The following is a 9498-nucleotide window of genomic DNA, read 5'->3' on the forward strand; positions in this document are numbered from 1 at the left end:
ACAAAGTGTAAAATGTCACCCAACGTAATTTCACTCGTATTCATTAACAGAACAGAGTTTTAATTATTTCGGGTTCGACCCATTCAAGACAGAATGCGCCTCTTAATTACAATCTCTTGTTACAAGAGAACACCCTTTGATTCCATTTATAAAGAAACCAATGTGTGGTTGTTTGTTTTTGCGGCTGCACCCGAATTTTGGAATGGGTTGCCTACGTACCCGGGAAGGGATCAAGCCACTCGTAGTTCAAGAGTTCCAATAGGTGAACGACCCATTGGAAGGCTTGGATTTTGGGATAGGAATAGTATTTAGGATGTGGTTGCATCTAGATTATTTGATTCCAGATTGCCTACATACCCTTACAGGATCAAACCACATGTAGTTCCGGCATTTGGGATTTAAATGGGTAGATGACCCATTTATTTTGGATTTGTGTTTGAGATATTTGTGAGGGTTTAGAGCCCTTGAATTTGTTTTTGGGTGATTTAGGAATGATTTGATTTTTCTGGTGTTTGGATGAATTTGACTGGTGGAGTCAGGGATTCGATTTGACTGAATTTGACTAGTGGAGTCAAGGATTCGATTTGAATTTGTGGTTGCATCTAGTGGGTCGCTAGATTGCCTACATACCCTGTGAAGGGATCAAACCATTGTAGTTCAGACTTTTTTTTGGGGTATTTTTCTTGGTTTTGTACCAAAGGGATATTTTCTAGGCTCCGGAGCATTTTTTTACGAAACCAAAGCTCGGGTATTTGGAAATGAAAACCCGTAGCGTCATGCTTTGCCGAATTCTTCAAATGGGCCCAAATTTGGACATGGGCTTTTGTTGTATCCTCGCGAATCATGTTCCTCGATCCATAAAGCTTTTTGGCCCCAAATTTAATATTGGCACCTTCAATGTACCGAGCGGACTCCGAGTCTTAATTTTTCTTGAAAAGAATTCGGGGAAGTATATCGAACTTTTGTTTTGGGCATCAGAGGGACTTTTCGAAGGCCCAGACACCCAACAAACTGTTCAAAGGCCCAATCTTCCCAGAGTCCCAAATTTGATAAGGACACCCAGCCATAATTTCATTTTTTTCTTTTTACTTTCAATTCTCCTCTTCTTTTCGTTGTTTCTTATTTTTTCCTCTCCAAGCATATCGCCCCATCTTATCCCAAACCAGGTAGAACACGAGCTCAATACTGATCTTTTGCGAGGTCGAATTGGAGATGGATTTGAAGACAGAAATCAACTTGGAGATGGGATTGAAGATAGAGTCGCAGGTATATTCTTGCCTAAGGAGGATTTCAGAGCCTGCAATTGAGATTTCTGCACACAAAACGGGTGAGGATTTCATCCTTCATTTCACTCCTTTGTTTGATTTGTGTACAACAAAACTGAAATGTTCTTCTTGGTTCTTCCCATCGGCGACTCGGGGAACTGAATATTGTTTTCTGGTGTTATGAGGTCGAACAAGGCAAAGGTAGATCTTGGGTTGCGAAAGCAATACTCCTGCCTTTGACTTTTCAGGTGCGTTTGTGAGCATAATTTTGAAGAAGGAATCCTTTGCTCCCACTGATGAGTCCATGCGATTGACTTCTTTTTTTTCTTGGTGTTATAGGGGAAACTTTGCATCTCATCGTGGTGTGGCAATCCAAGCCTCTGGACTCCCAACATTGCTTTCGTTTTGGTGCCTTTGGTCTGAAAGTAAAGACTAGCTTTTTTGTTGACTTTGCTTCTTCTTGTCTTTTCTTCTTTGTGGTGTTATTGCACACAACACACTTTGCACAGAGGGAAGACATGATTAATTAAACATTCAGACTTGGTTGTGAGGTCACAAACCAAGATATTTTTTTTACTTTCTCATGTCGGCACCCCTTCAATATTTCTTGCAACAATATTGGTTCAGAACACGTTGCAACCTCTTTGAATAAATTTAATTTGGCTTAGAAATATGCCTCGGATCATAGTGCACTTTCAACACATTTTTGACGAACAGTGTACCAATTTGTCTCCATTCAAAGCTTCAAGTTGTTTTGTTTTTGTCATTCCACCGCCAGACTTTCTTTAGGCTTGATTATAAAAATCAATGGTAGACTTTTCTTCATTTGTTCCTATGGCAACACCTCATCAAGCTTGTAACTTATGCAATTGTTAACTAAGCCTTCTATTTTGTGCTCAGCTTAATCAAACCTTCTCACATGCCCTGCAACATTGCCAGAACTTTCATTTTTTTTTTATATTGCTTTGTGCATTTGTGAATGTCTGGAATTGCTTTGTTGACATTGACCAAGACTTGGGTTAAAGCCACCGCCAGAGACTTTTGTCATTTAGTTTGTACTTGTGCAATTTGATGGAACCCTCTCCTCTGCAAATGCCACCAGAACATCATTCTTGCTTCCTCTTCTTTTGTATCTTTTTCTTTGTACTTTGTAACTTCAACTGCTGCAAGTTCAAGGCTTTCGTTAATTTGATGAAACCTTGATATATCTTTACGCAGGTACAAAACAAGTACAGGAGCTGTGGTGTCAAAAATTCTAGAGTTCCAGCCTTTTGACTTCGACGGTGAGTCTTCTGTCATTTTCTTTTAGTTCCTTTGCACCAAAAACGATTTCGTTGTGCTTTGTCAACTCCTATTGCTGCAACTTTAAGGATTTTAAATTTGATAAACCCTTTGTGCAGGTATAAGGCGAGGATAGCAGCTGCAGTTGAGATCCCAGAGTTTCAATTTCAGGGTGATGCTTTCTTTTTGTTTACCCACTGGTGTGTTTAGAATAGGTGCTCTGAAATGGAGGTTGGGACTGGCTCTTCTTGGCTATGGAGTTTTGAAAAGAAGCAGGGAGGAATTATATGTGGTGTTTAAGTGGAATTGACAGAGTTCCTGTGATTGTAAGGGGCCCTCTGACAGTTCGGTGTATTAAACAGCCAAAACTTGAGGATAATATCGGCACCCTAAGGCACGCCGTATCAAAGTTCTGAAACAGTATTGGCACCATAAGGCACCGCCACCGGAGCTTTGAAAGCAGTTTCGGCACCCTAAGGCACGCCGAATGAAGCTCTGAAACAGTATTGGCACCTAAAGGTACCGCCACTGGAGCTTTGAAAGTGGTAAAACCATAAAGAGATGCGGACGGATCCTCCACCTTTTATTCCTATGGAGCACGCTGCGGCTTCCTCTGTCCCCTTTGCTTTCCTTCCTCCTCCTTTTTTTGTCTTTATGCAGTGCTTTTTATATTGCCACGATCAGGAGTTTGGTTTGTATAAAACATAGAGTTTTAGAGTTCAACTTGGAGTGAACTACTTGGGGAACTTGTATTCCGTGAAGACTACTACTCTTATTTTGTAGTTGCTTTGTAATCTATATTTTGACAAAACAAGAAGTCTGACGTCTTGTGAAATCCAATAGACCAGCTTAATGACTCTTGTGCTTTTTCCTTTTGCTTAGAGTTTTAAAAGCTATCAACTTTATCCATCCTTATTTTCATGAGAGGCTTTTAATTTTATTTAAATAAAGCACTCATATTTTCCTGATATGGACGGGCCTCGTTGTAATTGGATGTGCGAATTTTTTTCGTTTCAACAGCTGGAGAGAGAGAGAGAGAGAGAGAGAGAGAGAGAGAGAGACTTAGCTTAGTTTGCGATTGCTGTGCTGTGAAAGGAAGTGCTTCCGAACTTGTTGTGAGAGGAAGCAGCTGAGGTGTTTGGTAAACTGTCTTTAAAAATGGCTGTGAGAGGAAGTAGCTGAGGTGTTTAGTAAACTGTCTTTAAAAATGTTGTGAGAATGAAAAGCAATTTATAGGTGTTTGGTAAATTGCAAAACAAAAATGCTTTGACTGGATATAATTATTAAAATGAGAGTTTACAAAAAATGTCAACTTTTTAATTTTTATTTAATTTAATAATATTTAATTATATAATTATGAATATATATATATAGACGTAAAAGAGTAATATAAGTGATTGAAAAATCTTTAAAATGTAAAAGTAAAATGACAATTGGAATTGGTCTACTCATTTCATTTCATAGCCCCTTTATATAGGGAGAGAATTACAACGGAAATATCAATTATAATGATGACATTAACTACTGATTGGTCCTTGATCCATGCTGATTGATGGTGATTGCTAATTACTTGATTCCCTCTCCGTCAATCACTTTGACGAAGGCACATAATGTATTTTTCCTTTAACACTCCCCCTTGTGCCAAGTCAAAGATGAAATGGTGCATGAGTTGTTGCCTCACTAAAAACCTCGCCAAGTAACAATAAAAACCCTGTGAGGCAAAAAATACACCTTAGTCGAAGCGAAAGAGCACAACGCACCTTCTACATTTGAGGATGACATGTGTTTATTAGACTCCCTTTGACATCTACACCTCCCCCTGATACTTGCATTAATCAAGGGAGTTTGGAAAGACTTCGCATTCCTATGTTTTTCACATGTTTCTCAAATGTGGCATTGGACAATGATTTGGTGAACAAATCTGCCACATTCTCCTCAGACCTTACTTGATTCACTTGAATCTTGAGGAGAGCCTATTGTTGCTGATTGTAGAACAACTTTGGCAATATGTGTTTTGTGTTATCACCCTTAATATAACCTAGCTTCATCTGTTCGATGCAAGCTGCATTGTGTTCATGAATGCAAGTAGGCTCTTCAGTGGTAAAACTCAAACCACTAGTCCCTCGAATATGTGTAATGATAGTTCTTAACCATACACACTCACAAACCGCCTCATGTAGAGCAATGATCTCTGAGTGGTTCGAGGAGGTAGCCACAAAGGTTTGCTTGGTTGATCTCCAAGATATCGCCTTGTTCCCATTGGTAAATACATAACCAGTTTGGGAACGACCTTTATGCGGGTCAGAGAGGTATCCAGCATCAGCAAAACCAACCAAAACGTCATTTGGCATTTCGGTGTAGTGAGTGGTGTTTTCGCCATCAACATTTCCTTTAGGGATTGCAGTTCCATCTGTTGTCCCTCTTGTCTCTATGTAGGGGAAGAACAATCCCAAGTCAATGGTTCCTTTTAAGTATCGGAAAATGTTCTTGATACCATTCCAGTGACGTTGCATTGGCGCTGAGCTAAACCTAGCTACCAAGTTCACTGAGAATGCAATGTCTGGTCGAGTACAATAATGCGTCTATTGCACTTAGATAGGGAATTTCATCTCCCAACACCTCTTCGTCATCTTCCTTTGGACGAAATGGATCTTTCTTTGCATCCAAGCTTCGACCGATCATGGGAGTGCTAGCAGGATGCGCTTTGTCCATGTTAAATTGCCTGACTTTTGGACATACGCAGACTGGTGGATTAGTATTCCACAAACTCGGTGTTCTAGTTCAAGGCCTAGACAGAATCGAGTTTTCCCAAGATTCTTCATCTCAAATTCAGATTTCAAATAGCTCGCGGTTTCTCTTATTACATTAAGAGTACCAATTATGTTCATATCATAGACATATACTGCTACAATTGCAAATCCAGAACTTGTTTTCTTTATGAATACGCAGGGGCATAATTCATCGTTCTTATATCCCTTCCCAATCAAGTAGTCACTTAGACGGGTATACCACATCCGCCTGGATTGTTTCAATCCGTAAAGTGAGCCTTTCAACCTACTTGCAAACGCACTTCATTGTTTAGAGTCACTTGACCTGGGTAATGTAAGGCCATCAGGCACTTTCATATATATCTCTGAATCTAGATCCCCATGGAGATATGCAGTAACCACATCTATGAGCTGAATTTCCAGTCCTTCGAAAACTACTAAACTAACTAAGTAGCGGAATGTTATAACATCCATTACGGGAGAGTATGTCTCTTCGTAGTCAATTCCAGGGCGTTGTGAGAAACCTTGCGCCATAAGGCGAGCCTTGTACCTCAAGACTTCATTCTTCTCATTACGCTTTTGACAAAGACTCATTTATGTCCTACAAGCTTTACACTTGGTGGGGTTAGCACTACCTGACCAAATACCTGTCTCTTTGTCAGATAATCTAATTCTGCCTGGATTGCTTCTTTCCGTTTAGGCCGATCTGCTCTTTGTTGACATTCTGCAATAGAGCTTGGTTCGATATCATCGTACTCTATGATTTCTTGAGCAACAGTGTATGCAAATTCATCATCAATGTGCATGGAAGATCTTTCTATCAACTCATACGCACTCTCATAATCCATTGAGATTTCTTTGTTCTCTGGAATCATTTCAAACATCGGAGCGTCCTTCAATATTGATTCATGGACATAACTGTAATCAGAGACAATCTCATGAGAGGGATTCTCTACATTGATGATTAATGGATCGGTTTATGCCTTACTTACCCTCTTCTTCCTTGGATGAGTGTCAATCGAACCAAGTGGCCTCCCCCTCTTCCTTTGGGGAGCCACGACCTCAACCACACCTCCACTAAGTGTGGTTGCAGTGCCTCTATCTGAGGTACCGTGCCCCTTGTTGGGGACTTCTAACCTGGCAGGCACATTTGCAGCTGGTTTATGTGATTTCGTCACTTTTGCGATATCAGTAAACGCATCAGGCATCAAATCTGCTATGTTCTGAAGATCGATTATCCTTTTCACTTCACTTTCACATTGTGAAGTGTGGGGATCAAAATGAGACAGAGTGGGGATAAACCATGACAATTCCTGTCGTTCCCTTGGAAAATCCTTTCTCCTATCTCCCCCTAACGATGGGAAGACTGTCTCATCAAAGTGACAATCCGCAAATCTAGCGGTAAAGAGATCGCCTATGAAGGGTTCCAAATAGCGGATAATTGTTGGGGATTCGTATCCAACAAAAATACTTAATCGTCTCTGATGACCCTTTTTGGTGCGCTGTGTGGGCGCAATGGGCACAGATACTGCGCAACCAAATATGCGTAAGTGTGAAATGTCAGGCTCATATCCAGTTACCAACTGGTACGCAGAAAATGGTTGGCTAGCAGTGGGTCTGAAGCGAATAAGTAAAGCTGCGTGCAATATTGCATAACCCCAGGCAGATATAGGCAGGTTGGTGCGCATAACCAATGCCCTAGCCACCATCTGTAGCTTTTTTATGGTGGCTTCTGTGAGACCATTTTGTGTATGCACATGGGTTACAAGATGCTCTACATCGATCCCGATAGACATGCAATAATCATCAAATGCTTTTGATGTAAACTCTCCAGCGTTATCAAGCCTTATAAACTTGATAGGGTGATTAGGGTGGTGAGCCCTTAAACGTATAATCTGTGCTAGGAGTTTTGCAATGCAACATTTCTTGTGGACAATAAAACAACATGTGACCAGATTGTCGAAGTATCCACCAGAACCATAAAGTACTTGAATGGTCCGCATTCTGGATGGATAGGTCCACAGATATCTCTTTGTATCCTTTGTAAGAATGGAATGTTTTGTTTTGTATCTTTAGCATAGGAAGGTATCAATCCTGTTTTTGCTAAAGAGCAGGCTTTGCGAAACGAGTGATGTGCCTTTGAAATAGTCAATGAGGCATAATGGGAGGGAGGTAGTGCTTCTGGTACTTCAGAAGGCAATGGATGCATTTGAGCAGTACTAGGACTGACATCTTGCAGTGTGGCGGACTTTTCTTCCATTTTATTATTCACTCAAAAGAAAGGATGTCCATATGAGTTCTTTAAAATACGGATCATCATGTCATGACCGGGATGCCTTAGGCGGCCATGCCAAAGCCTGTATGAGCCAGTGTCCCGCATTTCATTGTTGGTGACAGTTTAGGATTCAATGATATGAATCGTAGTGAGGTACAGTCCACTAGATTGACTCATAAGTTCTTCAAAAATGTGTTTCCTTCCATATTCATTAGAGTTAATATCAAGGTATTCAGTTTTATTCTCACAGTGTGTTTCTACTGGATAACCGTTGGCACAAATAGCTTTGAAACTTAACAAGGTTCGATTAGCTCTTGGTGCATATAGAGCGTCTGTGACTTGAAATGTTGTGCCATTAGGCAGCAAAAATTTGGCAGTTCCTCGCCCTTTTATTACTTGTGATGATCCAATCATCGTAGTCATAGAGGAATTATAGGCTATTAATTTAATGAATAATTTACTATTTCTTAATATTGTGTGGGTAGTCCCACTATCAACTAAGCACTCAAGTTCTCCTCCATTCATTCCTACAAATAAATGGGAGGTATTTAGAAAATATAACTCATATTCTTTAGAGTATTTCTATTTGCGTAGAATGGTATTCTTTTCATTCTAATAATTTTTCCTTTTTCTAGATGTATTGCTTTACATCTTTATAGTGTTATTTCGAACCATGCATGTAGTAAATAAAATCGAATAAATTCAATGCTTCAGAATAAAATCCAAAATTTATTAATAAGCCAACGATAATCCAATCAAGGTCTTGTTCAGAAATCTAATTTATCAAACCATTATTGAAATAAATTTTAAAACCAAGTAGTAGTCTAATTAAAAATGAGGCATTATGCCTTCACAACTGTCTTTGGAAAATAAAACAAATAAGTCAAGATTGAGAGCATCCATTGACTTAGCAAGTTCCTCTTTGCCATTGAAGTCTGCAATTGTAAGGTTGACTTCTAGGTCATGACCTCCTTCTTTCATATAGTGAGCCTCTTGTTCTTTAGACTCTCTATACCTCTTGTAATTGGCTACTACTATGTTGTTTGCTTGGCAGTTATTGTACCAATGCCTAATGAATCCACACCTATAGCATGGTTCATTGTCAACTCTTTCCTTTTGCATCTTGTTTCCACGATCCCCATGTCCCTTTCCACGTGGTGCATTATTGCCACGTGGGTAGGGATCAGAACGTCTAAACCCCCATGCATTGGAGTTATTTCCACCTTTCTTTTTTCCATAATTAGCCTCGAGAATTTTCTTTGTCCTAGTAGGCCTGACATTGTTGTTCAAGAGAACCTCATTATGTCTTTTAGCCACTTGCAGTAGGCTGATCAGTTTATTGAAGTTGTGATTCTTTTGTTATTATACTCCAGCCTATACTGGTCCGCTAGTATAAGCGCTGAAGTAGGAAAGGTGGAAAGAGTCTTGTAGATCATATCATCTTCTGTGATTTCCCTTCCACAAAAATTGAGACGTGCCTTTAGGCGCAACATGTCCTTGTTGAAGTCAATGACTCTTTTGTAGTCAAGCAAGCGGATTCCATTCCACTAAACGGTCAGTTCTGGGAGCAAAGTGTTATGAATGTTCCCAAAACGTCCCTTAAGGGCATCCCACAGTTCTTTGAGTGTCTTCAACTGAAGGTACTCCCAGCGTAGGCTAGGATCAATATGTCACCTTAGAAACATTAAGGCATTTGCTTTCACCTTATTAGATAGTTCATCATCTTTGGGGTCGGTAATGGTGGCAGTGTAGTCTTTTGCCACAAAGGTAGTTTCCACATCGGAAACCCAATGATGGTACTCAAGTCCTTCTGAGTCTAAGATGTCAAATTCAGGTCGAGTTTGATTAGCCATCTACATAAACAAGAGAGAAGATATAAATTATGCAGTCATAAAAACATCCACGTAAA

At 39.9% G+C, this 9498-nt stretch overlaps 1 long non-coding RNA gene across 1 annotated transcript; it reads left to right on the top strand.

The window, feature by feature from the left end:
* The first annotated feature begins 1128 nt into the window (after positions 1-1128).
* On the top strand, positions 1129-3404 carry LOC112166311. The gene is made up of 4 exons (XR_002923190.2): positions 1129-1513; positions 1605-1690; positions 2484-2548; positions 2666-3404. It is a non-coding gene; the product is annotated as an uncharacterized LOC112166311 (long non-coding RNA).
* Positions 3405-9498: the final 6094 nt, after the last annotated feature.

Source organism: Rosa chinensis, chromosome 5 (assembly GCF_002994745.2).
Source record: "Rosa chinensis cultivar Old Blush chromosome 5, RchiOBHm-V2, whole genome shotgun sequence".
In the NCBI taxonomy this organism is placed as follows: domain Eukaryota; kingdom Viridiplantae; phylum Streptophyta; class Magnoliopsida; order Rosales; family Rosaceae; genus Rosa; species Rosa chinensis.